This window comes from Coregonus clupeaformis, chromosome 13, assembly GCF_020615455.1.
Source record: "Coregonus clupeaformis isolate EN_2021a chromosome 13, ASM2061545v1, whole genome shotgun sequence".
Classification (NCBI taxonomy): domain Eukaryota; kingdom Metazoa; phylum Chordata; class Actinopteri; order Salmoniformes; family Salmonidae; genus Coregonus; species Coregonus clupeaformis.
Window position 1 is genome coordinate 44,112,814 of NC_059204.1, and position 19,660 is coordinate 44,132,473.

The 19,660-nt window shown below is 43.1% G+C and overlaps 1 pseudogene; it reads left to right on the forward strand.

The window, feature by feature from the left end:
• The first annotated feature begins 12,826 nt into the window (after window positions 1-12,826).
• On the forward strand, window positions 12,827-17,078 carry LOC121578923 (annotated as a pseudogene).
• The last annotated feature ends 2,582 nt before the right edge of the window (window positions 17,079-19,660 follow it).

Here is a 19,660-nt window from a genome sequence, read left to right on the forward strand (position 1 = left end):
ACAACCCTGGCTCAAATATCAAAGTCCATGGAGCCAGAGTGTCACAGTACCCCCCCCTAAAGGTGCGAACTCCGGGCGCACCAATATCAGGACTAGGGGAGGGTCTGGGTGGGCGTCTGTCCACGGTGGCGGCTCTGGCCCCGGTCGTGATCCCCACCCCACCACAGTCACAACCTGCTTCGGTAGCCTCCTCCCAATGACCACCCTCCAACTAACCCCACCTGGACTAAGGGGCAACACCGGACTAAGGGGCAGCATCGGCCTAAGGGGCAGCACCGGGATAAGGGGCAGCACCGGGATAAGGGGCAGCACCGGGACAAGGGGCAGCACCGGGCTAAGGGGCAGCACCGGACTAAGGGGCAGCACCGGACTACGGGGCAGTACCGGACTAAGGGGCAGTACCGGACTAAGGGGCAGTACCAGGCTAAGGGACAGCACCAGGATAAGGGACAGCAACAGGATAAGGAGCAACACCGAGCTAAGGGGCAGCACCTGACTAAATGGCGGATCCTGGCTGGCTGGCGGATCCTGGCTGGACGGCTCTGACGGATCCCGGTTGGACGGCTCTGGCGGATCCCGGCTGGACGGCTCTGGCGGATCCTGGCTGGACGGCTCTGGCGGATCCTGGCTGGACGGCTCATGGCTGGCTGACGGAACTGGCTGCTCATGGCTGGCTAACGGATCTGGCTGCTCATGGCTGGCTAACGGATCTGGCTGCTCATGGCTGGCTGACGGATCTGGCTGCTCATGGCTGGCTGACGGATCTGGCTGCTCATGGCCGACTGACGGATCTGGCTGCTCATGGCCGACTGACGGATCTGGCTGATCCTGTCTGGCGGAAGGCTCTGGCTGATCCTGTCTGGCAGAAGGCTCTGGCTGATCCTGTCTGGCAGAAGGCTCTGGCTGATCCTGTCTGGCAGAAGGCTCTGGCTGATCCTGTCTGGCGGAAGGCTCTGGCTGATCCTGTCTGGCGGAAGGCTCTAGCGGCTCCGGTCTGGCGGACGGTTCTGATGGCTCATGGCAGACGGGCGGCTTTGCAGGCTTTGGGCAGACGGGCAGTTCAGGCCCCGTTGGGCAGACGGCAGACTCTGGCCGTCTGAGGCGCATCGTAGGCCTGGTGCGTGGTGCCGGAACAGGAGGTACCGGGCTGAGGACACGCATCTCAGGGCTAGTGCGGGGAGAAGCAACAGGGCATGCTGGACCCTGGGGACGCACCGTAGGCCTGATGCGTGGTGCCGGAACTGGAGGTACCGGGCTGAGGACACGCATCTCAGGGCTAGTGCGGGAAGCAGCAACAGGGCATGCTTGGCCCTGGGGACGCACCGTAGGCCTGATGCGTGGTGCCGGAACTGGAGGTACCGGGCTGAGGACACGCATCTCAGGGCTAGTGCGGGGAGTCGGAACAGGGCATGCTGGACCCTGGGGACTCCCATAACGCCCTAGTGCGGGGAGCCGGAACAGGGCATGCTGGACCCTGGGGACTCACCTCACGCCTAGTGCGGAGAGCAGGAACAGGCCGGGCGGGGCTGGCGACGCGCACCGTATCCCTGGTGCGAGTGGCCGGAACAGGCCGGGCCGGGCTGGCGAGCGCACCGTATCCCCTGGTGCGTGGAGTAGGAACAGGCCGGGCTGGGCTGGCGAAGCGCACCGTATCCCTGGTGCGTGGAGTAGGAACAGGCCGGGCTGGGCTGGCGGCGCACCGTATCCCTGGTGCGTGGAGTAGGAACAGGCCGGGCTGAGCTGGCGACGCGCACCGCATACTTGGTGCGTATGGCAGGAACAGGCCGAACCGGCTGGCGACGCGCACCTTACACTTAGTGCGAGGGACCGGAACAGGCCGTACCGTCACGGGGAACACACACTACTGGCTGCACCTCGGGACTAGGAACGGGCCGGACCGAACTGGTTACACACCCCAGTACCTCACGCCGTGCCTCAACACCTTCCTTCCCTGCTTTACCCAGTAGCCCCCTTGACCTGGTAGCCCACTGAATCCGTCCCTTCTCTGCCTCCGTCAGCCCCCTTAACCTGGCAGCCCTCTGACTCTGCCTTGTGGCAGCCTCCTGCTGCTCCGTCGCCCAAGCCATGTGCCCCCCCCCAAAAATTTATTGGGGTTGCCTCTCGTCCTTCCGACGTTGGCTCTGCCGACGCCGTTGCTCCTCTCTCCGTCGCCTCTCCTCTGTTTCGCTCCATGGACGGCGATCCATGCCGGTCCAGGATTTCTTCCCACGTCCAGGACCCTTTACCGTCCAACAGTTCCTCCCATGTCCAGACCCTTTGCTCCTGGACGCGCTGCTTGGTCCTTTTTTGGTGGGTTATTCTGTCACGATCGTCTGAGGAAGCGGACCAATACGCAGCGCGTGGAGTGAACATGATGACTTTATTAAATAAAGCAACCACAAAAAACAACAAATGACGATAGTGAAGTCCTCTGTAACACTGACAGAACTTGGAACAATAACCCACAAAACAAAGGAGAAAACACACAGAATATATATGGCTCCCAATCAGAGATAACGAGCCGACAGCTGACACTCGTTACCTCCGATTGGGAGTCATAGACCAATCACCACTAGACACAAACAAAATGAAACTCACCCATCCCCAACACCACCAAATGAAATACACCCAAACCAATGACAATGAACAACCCTGGCTCAAATATCAAAGTCCATGGAGCCAGAGTGTCACACTGTCAAACAGTTTTGGTTTGCTAATGTTTTTATTTTTATATACTCTAAATTTTGAAATAGTTTGCACAAAGTTTTCTATATCTAATACAATTAAATCCATTAATGTGTATATTTTAATAAATGTTTGTAGTGCAGTCAAATACTTGATTAATGGACTCTTACATTGTTTCTAACAATGTTGGTTGCCCATTTTTACACTTGATACCCTAGGCCTAGATCGTGCCATGATCAATAAGGGTAGGTACTGCTGAGATGAGAGAACTGCAGGCAGGAAGGTGGGAATAAATGCACATGTTTTTGTACCCCAATTTTTATACCTGAACAAAATTATTAACTTACCTGTATTTAAATGTTAAACTGTTCTGCTCCTAGACGGCCACAGAGACAGCCTCTTTTCACTGGATCACAGTGAATTTATTGAATGTTATTGATTTGTTTTAAAGACTATAGAAAGACAGGTTTTTATCATCCATGATATGACATATTCCTGAGCCAGCCAAAGCCAGTAACCTTTGACTGGGTATTGGTCTTAGGTGATTCCATCTGAGACATACTGTACCGTTTGCTCTCTGTGCCATATGCTATTTATGCTGTGGAACTCACTACACATGTTTAAATTAGATACCCACTGAGTAAGGAAAAGGTCTCATTTACAAACTATATAAAGTGGTTTTATTAAAGACTTGTCTCAATTTTGATCACAGTCTGGGTAACATTTTAGTTGGACCACTGCAGTGGCGACCCTTCACTCAGGGCAGGTGGGGCAGAGCCCCACATTTTTAGCTAAAAAAATTAAAGGTTGTTTTTGTGTTTTTTTTGGCTTGCCTGTTTTGCATGTTATTTTGGCATTAATACGTGTCACATATCAGTTTGCAAACAATGTAAAAATAAATACATAAATAACCATTGAGTTAATAAAGCCACATACAAATGTCTCTTTTTTGCTTTATTGATTAAGGCAGCTCCAAATTGCAGGTGTTTCAGCCTAGCTCAGTGCTTTCTGTGGTGGTGGGGCAGCCAGCGGAAAATACGGAGCGTAGGTGTTGGTAATGTTCTCTAGTTGCACCGTGATTGGCTCAGTGTTCTGTCACTCATTGGGACACTACGTCACCGCCAAATCTAAGTGTAGAGCTAGAAAATTCAAGCCCCTTGGGTGCTACCATAGAGTTACATTAGAAGTGCCCATGCAAGAAGGCTCAAGGTCTTTGGCCACAGATAAAATGACGTCAAATAACGTTATATCTACAGTAGCTTTGATTGGACTGATCATGTCAACATCATACTTTCAAAATCTTAGCTAGCAGTCATCATGAATCAAGTCGACAATCTACTGGCAAATCCTTTTGAATCCTTGCCATATGAAGAGAAATAATGAAGAGAAATTATAGATAAAACATATCGGTGCTCATCGGCCATTGTTCATAAACATTACACAAGTTGGAAATCGCAAATTCAACAATGAGTAGTTTGGAAGGAATCATTGGCTAACTGCAAGCATTGCGAAGAAATCACTAGCCTGCTATTCAGTGGAGTGGCTGTGTGGTCCCAAGTCTGCGATTAAGGGTCTCTTTTCCAAGCTTAAAATGATAAACATTCAACATTGGCCATGCTGTCAATGAAGCATGATTTGTGCCGCACTCAAAACAACTGTTAACTCGGAAATGCGAAATCTGACTTCCGTGAGTTCAAGACAACTGGGAACTCGGGGAAAAACAAGCTGGGACTGGGAAAATACGTTTTGAACGGTCATCCAACTCGGAATTGTAAATCCGGAACTCGGGCCTCTTTCTAGAGCTACGACCTGAAGATCACTGACATTTACATTTACATTTTAGTCATTTAGCAGACGCTCTTATCCAGAGCGACTTACAGTTAATGCATACATTATTTATTTTTTCATACCCCCTGTGGGAATTGAACCCACAACCCTGGCGTTGCAAACGCCATGCTCTATCAACTGAGCTACATCCCTGCCGGCCATTCCCTCCCCTACCCTGGACGACGCTGGGCCAATTGTGCGCCGCCCCATTGGTCTCCCAGTCGCGGCCGGCTATGACAGAGCCTGGATTCGAACCAGGATCTCTAGTGGCACAGCTAGCACTGCGATGCAGTGACGTCATCATGATTCAACCTTGTTTTTTTCAGAGTTCCCAGTTGTCTTGAAAGCACCATAAATCCAGAGAAATGCCAGACTTTGATGACAAAATCTGCCCACGAAGGACCGACGCGCCACCTTCCTGTTCAAGTGAGCAAAGCACAACAAGGTGAGTCCAAAAATGTTATTTATCCTATGGTTCTGACTTGGTGTACAGGGAGAATACTGTAAGAACAGCCCATGTTCTGAGTTCTGTCGCTGTACATTTCAAAAGTGCTGAACAAATAGTTATATTGACTACGTCCGTCCTAGCTCGCTCATTAATGTCTTAAGCCAAATTACGGATTGCCTCTTATCCGCTTGTCGTCCCCTTATGCCATAGTTTGTACATCTCAATTGTCAGTAGAAATCACATTTGTTTAAGCAAGTCAGCCATATCAGCTATGCAGTAAATGAGGCTGAATGAACTGCTCCGCTGATAGCCAGGTGTAGCAGTGGTAAGGTGTTGGGACTGCTGTTGGGACAGCTTTATGTAGGCCCTAACAGGTTGTGGACACCGTTTGTCACCGTTATAGTGCAATTAATGTATTGTTTAGTGTTGTGTTGTGTAGTGGCTTTGCTGGCATGCATCCCACATGGATATTTTTTTTCCCCACTGAAATGTACATGCTAAAATCGCCACTGGACCACTGTATAGGGTGAGAGAGCAATGTGACAAAAGCCAAGCCAAAAGAAGCCACTGTCATGAGTCACTTAGTAAGATGGTAAATCTGTGGGAAACGTGAGGGCAAAGTTTAGCAGTATAAGACTGTTCACACACACAGTGGGGTCAAGGAATGAGGTGTCTGTGACAAAGATGCAAAGAAGATCACAGCCTTCGCTTTTGTTACCTCATTAAGATGAGGTGTCAGGAAGGCCAAGAAGATCATCAAGGACCCCAGCCAGCCGAGCCACAGCCTGTTCACCCCGCTACCATGTAGAAGGCGGAGACAGTACAGGTGCATCAATACTGGGACCGAGAGACTGATAATCAGCTTATATCTCCAGGCCATCAGACTGTTAAAACAGTCACCACCAGCCGGCCTCCGCCCAGTACCCCGCCCAGTTTTCTACCCTGCATCTTAGAGACTGCTGCCCTATGTACAGTACATAATCATTGAACACTGGTCACTTTAATAATGTTCACATACTGTTTTACCCACTTTATATGTATATACAGTGGCTTGTGAAAGTATTCACCCCCCTTGGCATTTTTCCTATTTTGTTGCCTTACAATCTGGAATTAAAATAGATTTTTGGGGGGTTTGTATCATTTGATTTACACAACATGCCTACCACTTTGAAGATGAAAAATATTTTTTATTGCGAAACAAATAAGACAAAAAAACAGAACTTGAGCGTGCGTTACTATTTACCCCCCAAAGTCAATACTTTGTAGAGCCACCTTTTGCAGCAATTACAGCTGCAAGTCTCTTGGGGTATGTCTCTATAAGCTTGGCACATCTAGCCACTGGGATTTTTGCCCGTTCTTCAAGGCAAAACTGCTCCAGCTCCTTCAAGTTGGATGGGTTCCACTGGTGTACAGCAATCTTTAAGTCATACCACAGATTCTCAATTGGATTGAGGTCTGGGCTTTGACTAGGCCATTCCAAGACATTTAAATGTTTCCCCTTAAACCACTCAAATGTTGTTTTAGCAGTATGCTTAGGGTCATTGTCCTGCTGGAAGGTGAACCTCCGTCCCAGTCTCAAATCTCTGGAAGACTGAAACGGGTTTCACTCAAGAATTTCCCTGTATTTAGGACCATCCATCATTCCTTCAATTCTGACCAGTTTCCCAGTCCCTGCCGATGGAAAAACATCCCCACAGCACGATGCTGCCATCACCATGCTTCACTGTGGGGATGGTGTTCTCGGGGTGATGAGAGGTGTTGGGTTTGCGCCAGACATTTTCCTTGATGGCCAAAAAGCTCAATTTTTGTCTCATCTGACCAGAGTACCTTCTTCCATATGTTTGTGGAGTCTCCCACATGCCTTTTGGCAAACACCAAACGTGTTTGCTTATTTTTTTCTTTAAGTAATGGCTTTTTTCTGGCCACTCTTCCATAAAGCCCAGCTCTATGGAGTGTACAGCTTAAAGTGGTCCTATGGACAGAAACTCCAATCTCCGCTGTGGAGCTTTGCAGCTCCTTCAGGGTTATCTTTGGTGTCTTTGCCTCTCTGATTAATGCCCTCCTTGCCTGGTCCGTGAGTTTTGGTGGGCGGCCCTCTCTTGGCAGGTTTGTTGTGGTGCTATATTCTTTCAATTTTTTTATAATGGATTTAATGGTGCTCCGTGGGATGTTCAAAGTTTCAGATATTTTTTTTATAACCCAACCCTGATCTGTACTTCTCCACAACTTTGTCCCTGACCTGTTTGGAGAGCTCCTTGGTCTTCATGGTGCCGCTTGCTTGGTGGTGCCCCAAGCTTAGTGGTGCTGCAGACTCTGGGGCCTTTCAGAACAGGTGTATATATACTGAGATCATGTGACAGATCATGTGACACTTAGATTCCACACAGGTGGACTTTATTTAACTAATTATGTGACTTCTGAAGGTAAATGGTTGCACCAGATCTTATTTAGGGGCTTCATAGCAAAGGGGGTGAATACATATGCACGCACCACTTTTCCGTTATTTATTTTTTCGAATTTTTTGAAATAAGTAATTTTTTCATTTCACTTCACCAATTTGGACTATTTTGTGTATGTCCATTACATGAAATCCAAATAAAAGTCCATTTAAATTACAGGTTGTAATGCAACAGTATAGTAAAAACGCCAAGGGGGATGAATACTTTTGCAAGGCACTGTACTGTATTCTAGTCATGGCCCATCCTATACTGCTGTACACACCTTTTCTGTTCACATACTGTCCATACACACCATTCACATACATATATATTATTTATATTCAGGACTCAAGTCCGGAAGCTAATTTCCTGCAATTCTATCAATTTTTCTACTGGGTTTTGTACTGTAATATATACTGTATTCTCGACATAGCTCATTCTAATATTTATACTACTGTACATTGCATTTTAGTTGCACTGTTTATACGCAGCGTATATTTATTTATATACTGGATTCTTGACATGGTTCACTCTAATATATCTACTGTACATATAATTCCTAGTATATCTTGTATAAATTCATCTGGTGTAGATACATATAAATTGCAGTTGGATTATTGTTAAAGTGCTATTTGGGTTGTTCATTGAATTCTGACATTTCTTTATTTGTTTTGTCTTTTTTAATGTATTATTTGTGTACCTGTTTGACATTTAACTGCATTGTTAGGAGCTAGTAGCATAAGCATTTCGCTGCACCCACTATAACACCTGCTAAACTGTGTATGCAACCAGTAAACTTTGATTTGATGAGCCACTATTTGTTCAGGATGAATTGTTTGTCTTGGCAAAATAAAGCAGCAGGTTTAGATGGTTATCTCTGTTATGGCATTGAAGTGACACTAGTTTGTATCTCAAGGACATTCCCTTCACAGGAATGTGATTATAACCCTGATGGGATTTGAAGGGACAGAGTGTGACAGTGTCTGCTGTGGGGGAATGAACTCTCTCCCATCCATCTGAGTTGTGCGGATGGAGAGAAATGTGTGAGAAGCCCATGTCTATGGAGAAGCCACACATGACTCTATCTACAGGTGTCTTTGCGGGCAAAGCAAATGCATGGCTTCTTATTCAGACACATGTCTTTTAGGCTCTGTCTCTCTCTACTCCTTTTATCTTCATCTCTTATTATTGCAAGCCGTTTGGCTGTAATCCATCCAGGTCTGTTTTTGGATCATGGTCCACCTTCTCCCTTCACTTAATTTGTAACCAGGTATGCTGATTGGACCTCATTTTCTTATCCTACATACATAGAGTGTGCAAAGCTGTCATCAAGGCAAAGGGTGGCTATTTGAATAATCTCAAATATAAAATATATTTTGATTTGTTTAACACTTTTTTGGTTACTACTTGATTCCATATGTGTTATTTCATAGTTTTGATGTCTTCACTATTATTCTACAATGTAGATAATAGTAAAAAGAAAGAAAAACCCTTGAATGAGTAGGTGTGTCCAACCTTTTGACCTTTTAATCATGTTTTTCCTAGCTCAAATGCAATTATGCAGTTCCGTGATGAGACCCCTTTCGAATCCATCTATAATTAGTTGCTACATCCCACTGCCAGACAGTCTTTATTTTGGCTAATGTAAATGGGGACAGATGATGTGGCACTAAAAATGTTAGTTGCTAAAAGTGACAGAGATACACAATGACAAAAATGACGAAAAAACAGTGAAGGCAATTAATTCTAGAGATATTTACATCAGACATAAATAAGATTGACAGAATGCTGAAATTAAATGACACCAGATCATCAGAGAGAGAGAGAGAGATATAGAGAGAGAGAGAGGTGATACTGTTTAAATAAACCCACAACAAGATTGAGGGCTGAACAATACTACATAATTTTTTCCTTGGATTCACTTGGTAAAATCTCAACTCCTTTTATTCCTGTATATTGGCTGGCAAGAAGACATACACCCCAGTCAAAGTTCCTTCTCCTGTGTGAATGTAAATAAAATCTATGGGCAAGTAATTCCACTGAGAGGTACAGGAGCCTACTGTGGGGCATTGGGCATCCCCTGATAAGCAAGGTTGCTCAGTAAGTGCAGTAGTTCTTAAGATTTGAATGAAATAAAATTATCTGCCATTCTCTATCCGGAGGTGGTCCCAGTGACTAGTAGACCCAGCAGTATTCACTGAGCTAAGAACTTACTCATACCCTCATTCCTCAGAAGGTTCAACAGTCTACCTGTTGCAGTCCGTTTCCTCGCAGCTCCTATAACTGCTGTCAGTGGGAAAGAGATATACAGTGGGGAAAAAAAGTATTTAGTCAGCCACCAATTGTGCAAGTTCTCCCACTTAAAAAGATGAGAGAGGCCTGTAATTTTCATCATAGGTACACGTCAAATATGAGAGACAAATTGTGGAAAAAAATTCCAGAAAATCACATTGTAGGATTTTTAAGGAATTTATTTGCAAATTATGGTGGAAAATAAGTATTTGGTCACCTACAAACAAGCAAGATTTCTGGCTCTCACAGACCTGTAACTTCTTCTTTAAGAGGCTCCTATGTCCTCCACTCGTTAACTGTATTAATGGCACCTGTTTGAACTTGTTATCAGTATAAAAGACACCTGTCCACAACCTCAAACAGTCACACTCCAAACTCCACTATGGCCAAGACCAAAGAGCTGTCAAAGGACACCAGAAACAAAATTGTAGACCTGCACCAGGCTGGGAAGACTGAATCTGCAATAGGTAAGCAGCTTGGTTTGAAGAAATCAACTGTGGGAGCAATTATTAGGAAATGGAAGGCATACAAGACCACTGATAATCTCCCTCGATCTGGGGCTCCACGCAAGATCTCACCCCGTGGGTCAAAATGATCACAAGACCGGTGAGCAAAAATCCCAGAACCACACGGGGGGGACCTAGTGAATGACCTGCAGAGAGCTGGGACCAAAGTAACAAAGCCTACCATCAGTAACACACTACGCCGCCAGGGACATAAATCCTGCAGTGCCCTGCTTAAGCCAGTACATGTCCAGGCCCGTGCTAGAGTGCATTTGGATGATCCAGAAGAGGATTGGGAGAATGTCATATGGTCAGATGAAACCAAAATAGAACTTTTTGGTCAAAACTCAACTCGTCGTGTTTCGAGGACAAAGAATGCTGAGTTGCATCCAAAGAACACCATACCTACTGTGAAGCATGGGGGTGGAAACATCATGCTTTGGGGCTGTTTTTCTGCAAAGGGACCAGGACGACTGATCCGTGTAAAGGAAAGAATGAATGGGGCCATGTATCATGAGATTTTGAGTGAAAACCTCCTTCCATCAGCAAGGGCATTGAAGATGAAACGTGGCTGGGTCTTTCAGTATGACAATGATCCCAAACACACCGCCCGGGCAACGAAGGAGTGGCTTCGTAAGAAGCATTTCAAGGTCCTGGAATGGCCTAGCCAGTCTCCAGATCTCAACCCCATAGAAAATCTTTGGAGGGGAGTTGAAAGTCCTTGTTGCCCAGCGACAGCCCCAAAACATCACGCTCTAGAGGAGATCTGCATGGAGAAAGGGCCAAAATACCGTGTGTGAAAACCTTGTGAAGACTTACAGAAAACGTTTGACCTGTGTCATTGCCAACAAAGGGTATATAACAAAGTATTGAGAAACTTTTGTTATTGACCAAATACTTATTTTCCACCATAATTTGCAAATAAATTCATAAAAAATCCTACAATGTGATTTTCTGGATTTTTTTTCCTAATTTTGTCTGTCATAGTTGACGTGTACCTATGATGAAAATTACAGGCCTCTCTCATCTTTTTAAGTGGGAGAACTTTCACAATTGGTGGCTGACTAAATACTTTTTTTCCCCACTGTATCTCGGATAGTTTATTTTCTGTATATTTTCACCACCTGCGAGTCTATACATTAGCGACTTCAACTGACCATGGATATGGAAGAAGCCCTCAACAGCACTATACATCCGACCTGTTTACAAGAACCTCCGCTGGCTATCGATATCATAAAGCGTGAGTGACACAGATTAAGTTATCTATCAGTTCGCAAATAGTGTTTCATTATAGATTTCGGTGTTGTTTTTTAAGCGCATTCTAATAACACCTTTTTGGGACGCAGGAGGCGGTTTTTAATGTTTGATTTACTGCAGTAACTTAATTCTCAAGTTATCAACATATTTTACATACATCGATTACCAATTGCGGTCATTTTGACCGCAAGAAGAAACTATTGGAAAAAGCAACAATCATCGCAAAATATAAACGTATTTCTTATCAAAACATCATTAGATATATAATGAATGTTATCAGATAAAAAAAAAAAAAAAAACAGACTGCTATTTTAGCTAAATTACAGTTAATTAGCATATTCTTTCAAACGAAAATATAAGCAAAAATGTTATTTATATGATGTGCAGCTTTTTCTGAAAGTACTATCCACATTACTACCAAAAAGTTAGAGAAAAGTTCAAATTGCCCCCAAAATTTTTTGGGAACACCCATATTGGTACGGAAACACTAAATAATTATTTCGATTTGTTAAGGACAAGTTGATTGACAAAGTCATTAAAAATGTGAAGGTTTCAATAAACCCCCTATGTATGGTCAAACATATGCCTCTGTGGTCAAAATGATCCCATTTGGTAGCTTGAGAGTTAACATATTTATTAATTTGTAAATTAATTAATTCATTGATTTGTTAATTCACTTTCCAGTTCACAGAGCCATCTTCAATACACAGGCGAGCCCAATAAACAGCTTCTGAGTAAACATGTCCTTCAAATGGTAGTCTACAGTCTGTGATACAGGCTGTTTTAGAGGGACAGCATTGGCTGTGCTCACTCTATGTTTGATTAAATCTCTTTCACTCTGCCCATCATCAAATCTCCATATGTAGACCACAGATATGCATATTTGGTTTCTCCACAGTCATTTTCTGTCCTGAGAAGTAGTATGATGGATCATTTGATATGAATGACAAATAACTTGCATGACCTTTCATCCTTTTCATTCAGGTAACATCTCTTTAAGAGTAATTTAAGTTTCTGCTGATAGCCTTAATCTCAGTCCATATTAAACCACTCAGGATACACTTAGACAGCTGGGTTTACGCTGGACCGAGTGAAGTATTGTTGGGAACTAATTTGCACTCAACCTCAAAAGAAGCTGTGGCTAAATAAGAGAGCTAAAATGATGCTGTTTCAAAAATACTGTTGTGTCCAATCCATGGGGATGTGGTCAGGGCACTGACCTATCCTAATGTCAGGTTGTTGTTGCCAGGGGCTGCTACTTAGATAGAATACAATAAATGGTCCAGTAATGGATTTCTCAATGACCTATACAACCTCTCTCTCTCTCTCTCTCTCTCTCTCTCTACCGTCTGAACTCCTTACTCTCTCTCCCTTAACTAGAGCTGGATGTCTTTGGGGTGGCTCTGTACTCCATGCTGACCCTCATGTCTACCGTGTCCCTGCTGCTATACCTGGAGGAGTGTGTGTTCATCTATAGAAAAGTCCCATCTCCCAAGAAGGCAACTATTATGTGGGTAAATGGAGCTGCACCGGTAAGAACTAAGCTCCCTGTTTCCAGTAGCCATCACCATATATATGAATATACGGAGCAGAGCGTACATTCAATACATCTGTTTCCGTGTTCTTTTTCAAGTTGTAAATGTGAATGTCTGTCATTCTGTGATCATATTTTTGTCATGACTATTTGATGTTGTCTTTATATGAATAAGAACCATGTGGATGATGAATAGATGGCTGAACGTATCATTCTGTCTCTGTCTCAGGTCATTGCCACCATGGCTTGTTTTGGGATGTGGATCCCAAGGGCAACCATGTTTACAGATATGACCTCTAATTCGTAAGATTCCTCTCACCCACATACCACTTTACTGCTCTCTCTCCCCTTCTCTCTCTCTCTCTCTTCTTTCTTTCTCTCTCTCTCTCTCTCTTCTTTCTCTCTCTCTCTCTCTCTCTCTCTCTCTCTCTCTCGCTCTGTCTCTCTCTCTCTCCCCTTCTCTCTCTCTCTCTCTCTTCTTTCTTTCTCGCTCTCTCTCTCTTCTTTCTCTCTCTCTCTCTCTCTCTCTCTCTCTCTCTCTCTCTCTCTCTTTCTTTCACATACTCTCCTATAAAGGAAAAAACATGTGTACTATACTTTACTATAGAGATGCAGTGCTCTTCCTCCTATAATAATGAGCTGACAGGGAACCATAGCAAGGAGCACTGACATAAAGCGGAGGAGGCTTTTTAATGAATGCACTCAACTATGTAACCACAGTTTAATCACTTTCTTAATCATTACACTGTGTTAGTGTCTGGGAAAGATCAGAGATCAGCCCACATCCACAGAGAGCTGATAGGAAAAAATACAGTAAATGACACAAACAAACACAAACTTTTTGGGACACAAACAAAGGTTGAATGTGCAGACTAACTGGTTGGTCACACACTCATTATGTGCCTTCAGAAAGTATTTATACCCCTTGACTTATTCCACATTTTGTTGTGTTATAGCTTGTAAAATATATATTCTCAACCATCTATACACATTACCCCATCATGACTAAGTGAAAACATGTTTTTAGAAATCTTTGCACATTTATTGAAAATGAAATACAGAAATATCTAATTGACATAAGTATTCACACCCCTGAGTCAATACTTTGTAGAAGCACCTTTGGCAGCGATTAAAGCTGTGAGTCTTTCTGGGTAAGTCTCTAAGAGCTTTCCACACCTGGATTGTGCAACATTTGCCATTATTCTTTTCAAAATTCTTCAAGCTCTGTCAAATTGGTTGTTGTTTGTTGCTAGACAACCATTTTCTGGTCTTGCCATAGATCTTCAAATAGATTTAAGTCAAAACTGCAACTCGGCCACTCGGGAACATTCACTGTCTTCTTGGTAACCAAATCCAGTGTAGATTTGGCCTTGTGTTTTAGGTTATTGTCCTGCTGAAAGGTGAATTCATCTCCCAGTGTCTGGTGGAAAGCAGACTAAACCGTGTTTTCCTCTAAGATTTTGCCTATGCTTAACTGCATTCCATTTCTTTTTTATCCTGAAAAACTCCCCAGTCCTTAACGATTACAAACATACCCATAACATGATGCAGCCACCACTATGCTTGAAAATATGGAGAGTGGTACTCAGTGATGTGTTGTATTGGATTTGCCCCAAACATAACACTTTGTATTCAAGACAAAAAGTGAATTGCTTTGCCACATTTTTGCAGTATTACTTTAGTGCCTTATTGCAAACAGGATGCATTTGGAATATTTTAATTTTGTACAGGCTTCCTTCTTTTCACTTTGTCATTTAGGTTAGTATTGTGGAGTCACTACAATGTTGTTGATCCATCCTCCGTTTTCTCCTATCACAACTATAAAATGTTATAACTGTTTTAAAGTCACCATTGGCCTCATGGTGAAATCCCTGAGCTGTTTCCTTCCTCTCCGGCAACTGAGTTAGGCAGGACGCCTGTATCATTGTAGTGACTGTGTGTATTGATACACCATCCAAAGTGTAATTAATAACTTCACCATGCTCAAAGGGATATTCAATGTCTGCTTTATTTTATTTACCCATTTACCAATAGGTGCCCTTCTTTACGAGGCATTGGAAAACCTTCCTGGTCTTTGTGGTTGAATCTGTGTTTGAAATTCACTGCTCGGCTGAGGGACCTTACAGATAATTGTATGTGTGGGGTACAGAGATAAGGTAGTCATTCAAAAATCATGTTAAACACTATTATTGCACACAGAGATATTACTGCACTGTCGGAGCTAGAAGCACAAGCATTTCACTACACCCGCTATAACATCTGCTAAACACGTGTATGTGACAAATACAATTTGAGTCCATGCAACTTATTATGTGACTTGTTAAGCACATTTTTACTTCTGAATTTATTTAGGCTTGCCATTACAAAGGGGTTGAATACTTATTTACTCAAGACATTTCAACTTTTCACTTTTAATTAATTTGTAAGAATTTTGAAAAACCTAATTCCACTTTGACATTATGGGGTATTGTGTGTAGGCCAGTGACAAAAAAACTCTAAATTTAATCGATTTTAAATTCAAGCTGTAACACAACAAAATGTGGAAAAAGTAAAGGGGTGTGAATACTTTCTGAAGGCACTGTACAATGTATCTTACAAGTAAACCCTCTCCTTTTCTCTATAGGTACTTTGCAGTGGTGGTGTATAAGGTCTTGGTTTTGATGATAGAGGAGAGTGGGGGTAGTGAGACATTTCTGAAGCGCAATTACAAGAAAACCTTCAAGATCAGTACAGGACCCTGCTGCTGCTGCTGTCCCTGCCTGCCACGTGTTCCAGTCACACGGTAACCAGGGGCACACCAGGGCCTGTCATCAAACAGCAATATATCAGCCAAACTGGTTTGGTTATGATGATAATTATTCTTATGTGTCACATTACTTTATCTTTCAACATAAGTCAGGCCACATGATGACTCATGCTCAGGTCACTCTTGGGCCAGATGATTATTTGTGTTGGTAATGTATACAGTGGTAAGAACATGCTAATAACTTTGGGCTGTTTTCATTCAGGCGCATGTTATTCATGCTGAAGCTGGGGGCTCTTCAGTATGCTATCTTAAAGACAGTTCTCTCAATCCTCTCCATAATATTGTGGACCAATGGCAACTTTGATATTTCTGATGTAAGTAATAAACTTCCTTCTTGTGAAAATCCTGTCAGCAAAAACAAACACCCCCTCTACACCTTACGTTTCCAACTGAGCCTGGTGGCATGCCATGTAGGTCCACTGTGCATAACCTACCCTCTTTGACCTTTCTCCATGTCTCGATGTTTAGCTGGGGATCAAAGGCACGGCTATTTGGATCAACCCATTTATAGGGGTTCTCACCATCATCTCCCTTTGGCCTGTCGCCATCATGTTCATGAACACATGCAAGACACTGCACAGCCTTAGGATCATACCTAAGTATGCCATGTACCAGGTGAGTCTGACCTTACTGCACCAACCAGCTGGTCAAGGAACTGCCTTCTTCTAAGTGCCATTGATGAGAATACATAATCTACTGTCATTTACTGAGTCCTTGACCTTGGCTTTGTGGAATGTTATGTCTGATTGGGTCTGGCAGTGTCCATTCCTACATCCTAATATTCAATGTATCTCCATGATGCCACTGGTCATGTGTCCATAGCTGGTGCTGGTGCTCAGTCAGCTGCAGACGGCCATTATTAACATCCTGGCCTTGGATGGAACCATCGCCTGCTCCCCGCCCTTCTCCTCTAGAGCCCGTGGCACCAGTAAGTGACAGAACAGGTCCAAACCGGTCCAAACGAGAGCCATTACTTGATCAATATGAAGTCCATGTCCTCCAACCCTGTCTGGTCTGTGGTCTATCTGTCTGTCTGCAGTGTAGAGTCAGAAGCTAATGATTGTGGAGATGTTCATCATCACCCTGGTCACACGGGCGTTGTACCGCCGCACCTACGACCCACTGCCAACCGACCCCCACGAGACTGATAACGACCAGAACACCAAGATCAGCCTGCAGGCACCACAGGGGGAGCATGCTGCCTGAGAGATTGCGGTGGAGTGAACAGAGAGAGAGAGAGAGAGAGTGAGTGAGTGAGTGTGTGTGTGTGTGTGTGTGTGTGTGTGTGTGTGTGTGTGTGTGTGTGTGTGTGTGTGTGTGTGTGTGTGTGTGTGTGTGTGTGTGTGTGTGTGTGTGTGTGTGTGTGTGTGTGTGTGTGTGTGTGTGTGTGTGTGTGTGTGTGTGTGTGTGTGTGTGTGTGTGTGTGTGTGTGTGTGTGTGTGTGTGTGTGTGTGTGTGTGAGTGTGTGAGTGTGTGAGTGTGTGAGTGTGTGAGTGTGTGAGCGAGCGAGAGAGCGAGAGAGCGAGAGAGAGAGAGAGAGATGTATCAACAGGCTTTAATAACCTCACTACCAAACAAATATTAATTTACACTAGGAAGGTTTCCATCCCATTGTTGACAGATTTTCATGCAAATGTTCTAAAGTATGCATAAATCAAATATGTGCATTTTCCCACCAGAGATGTGTTTCCATCATATTGACTTGTTGTAGATAAAGGTATGTGCGTGATGACATAGTGCTACTAGTACTTTTGCGGTTAAATTCCCATATACCATATACCGAATAAAAAAAAAAAAAAGTTAAATGGGTTTCCATCGCATTTTCAACTCTACTGACGGTTTTATCACAAAAAAAATATTACAATAGATAGCGAATGTGCCCTCTGGTATTGGCACGTGCGCTCTAGCTCGTGTGGGAATAGACTACATGATGAGATTATTATGGACAAAAGAGCAAGATTATTTTTATTTGTCAAATGGCAGTCAAGCATCGATCATCATGTCACCAGAATAAGACCCCCGATATTTATTGTAAAACAGCATCAAGCTCATCACCTTGGGCTTTCACCACAGACAGACAGACAGAGACACAGACCAGACAGGGTTGGAGGACATTTCGGTTGAATGCGTTCAGTTGTGCAACTGACTTGGTATTCCCTTTCCCACCCTGTGAAGTTCATCATAATTGATTTAATCTGTAACCTAATTAACTGCATGCTTTCCCGAGTCATCGTGGGTGGACCACACAACATGTCATCGCTTGACTCCAAATGTACTTCTATATGATGGTTACTCTATCATTATTTGAGCATAAAAGCGTTTCCACCGACATTTATCGCATAATTAATTTTACAGACACTAAAAACTCCTACCTTGCCTAGTGTATTTTGTTTCGTCGACATTTGGGAAGTTTACCAACAAATGTTCTATTTCCATCAGGCCTTTCATTTAAAAAAATTATCCGACATGTACTTTACTCTCATAAGAAGGTTGGATGGAAACCTGGTTACTATTGTTCAGTGGTGGAAAAAGTACCCAATTTTCATACTTGAGTCAAAGTAAAGATACCTTAATAGAAAATGACTCAAGTAAAAGTGAAAGTCACCCAGTAAAATACTACTTGAGTAAAGGTCTAAAAGTATTTGGTTTTAAATATAGTTAAGTATCAAAAGTAAATGTAATTGCTAAAATATACTTAAGTATCAAAAGTAAAAGTAAAAGTATAAATAATTTCAAATTCCTTATATAAAGCAAACCAGAGGGCATCATTTTCTTGTTTTTTATTTATTTATGGTTAGCCAGGGGCACGCTCCAACCTCAGACATAATTTACAAAGAAGCATGTGTTTAGTGAGTCCGCCAGATCAGAGGCAGTAGGGATGACCAGGGATATTCTCTTGATAAGTGTGTGAATTAGACCATTTTCCTGTCCTGCTAAGCATTCAAAATGTAACGAGTACTATTGGGTGTCAGAGAAAATGTATGGAGTAAAAAGTACATCATTTTCTTTAGGAATGTAGTGAAGTAAAAGTACAGATACCCCCAAAAACGACTTAAGTAGTACTTTCAAGTATTTTTACTTAAGTACTTTACACCACTGCTATTGTTGTATTTGTTATATTCATTTTGTCTTGATGGTGTCCTATATTATGCTGTTGTAGTTTTCAGTTAATCTTGTAGTCCCATAACATAGAATTGACTGTAGCCTATCTTGAAAGTTTAGCTGCATTGTGCTGAATATGATGTTAGAACATATACCTCAAACAACAACATATCTGTCCCATCCATATTGCCTCAGCTCTTAATACGGCTATGTGGAGTTGGATGTGTGAGGGTATTGGAAATACGTTTATAAACCAAAATGGGATAATGGGGGGATTAAATGTGTATTTTGTATTCATATCAATAAATATAGTGTATTACATCTTTATGTATATATTTTGGTTTGGTTGTGTGTTACGTTCAAATGACTACACTGCAACCCATTGATAAATTGCAATGATTATACTACATTGAGGGAAAAAAGTATTTGATCCCCTGCTGATTTTGTACGTTTGCCCACTGACAAAGACATGATCAGTCTATCATTTTAATGGTAGGTTTATTTGAACAATGAGAGACAGAATAACAACAACAAAAATCCAGAAAAACGCATGTAAAAAATGTTATAAATTGATTTGCATTTTAATGAGGGAAATAAGTATTTGACCCCTCTGCAAAACATGACTTAGTACTTGGTGGCAAAACCCTTGTTGGCAATCACAGAGGTCAGACGTTTCTTGTAGTTGGCCACCAGGTTTGCACACATCTCAGGAGGGATTTTGTCCCACTCCTCTTTGCAGATCTTCTCCAAGTCATTAAGGTTTCGAGC